Source organism: Lolium perenne, chromosome 4, assembly GCF_019359855.2.
Source record: "Lolium perenne isolate Kyuss_39 chromosome 4, Kyuss_2.0, whole genome shotgun sequence".
Taxonomy (NCBI): domain Eukaryota; kingdom Viridiplantae; phylum Streptophyta; class Magnoliopsida; order Poales; family Poaceae; genus Lolium; species Lolium perenne.
In genome coordinates this window covers 251565973-251566889 of record NC_067247.2, presented here as the reverse complement: position 1 = coordinate 251566889, position 917 = coordinate 251565973, and the positions used below count along the sequence as shown (strand labels likewise).

The 917-nt window shown below is 42.3% G+C and overlaps 1 long non-coding RNA gene across 1 annotated transcript; it reads left to right on the top strand.

Annotated features, from left to right (window-relative positions):
• The first annotated feature begins 299 nt into the window (after nucleotides 1-299).
• On the top strand, nucleotides 300-917 carry LOC139838995 (uncharacterized). The gene is made up of 3 exons (XR_011756764.1): nucleotides 300-442; nucleotides 537-717; nucleotides 827-917. It is a non-coding gene; the product is annotated as an uncharacterized lncRNA (long non-coding RNA).

The following is a 917-nucleotide window of genomic DNA, read 5'->3' as shown; positions in this document are numbered from 1 at the left end:
ACAGCTGCGAAGACTACATAATTGGTACTTGGATGCATGTAAGGACGGCCGAACTGGATCATGGTGGCAATAAGAGATGAGCACTACGGGCGAACCGACGTGATGAACATCGAATTTTGTGAATTATTTCAGTTATTCAACCAAGACGCCCTCGACAAATCTCTGCTGAGTGCATACCGTCCTGTAAGTATTATTTATGTAATTAAGTCTCTACCGCGACTCGTCCATTATTGCTAGCATATAACCATACTCTCACTGTATTATGCAGAATGAAGATTCGCGAATGCCGCAAGGGGCAAATCTATGATCTTGGGTTCGTTGACCCATATACCGTGAATGGGTATACTGTCGACAACTCTCCCAAGGACACGGAGAATAACTTGGTATATGTCTTAAGGAAAAACTCATACAAAAGGGCAATACTATTTCCTTACAACTTCGCGTGAGTGTTACTGTCTTCACACATTAAATCTTTTTCGCTTACTCCATGTGTTAAGTGTAATTGATGAGTTATGCATATATATGTGTGTCCGCAGGTTTCACTATATCCTGCTAGTCATTGAACCCGACACCGGGATAGTAGAAGTCATGGACTCGAAGAGTAAACCCCTTGAGGCGTGGGGGGACATGGCTGATATCCTCCTCAAGGCTTGGAAACGGTTCACCAACAAGTCTCCGGGTTTAAAGAATAAAGAACTTCGAATAAAACATGTACCGGTAAGTACTACTGGCTAGGCCGCGCATCTCTTTGATTGTAGTTTCAATACCATTATTATCATCCTTGATTATATATATATTATTTTGATTGAACTTTGTTCTCGTAAAGTGCTTGAGGCAGGAGGACGGGAATAATTTATGCGGGTTCTACGTTTGCGAGTTCATCCGCCAGAATACCCACCATAAGAGGGACATTTTGG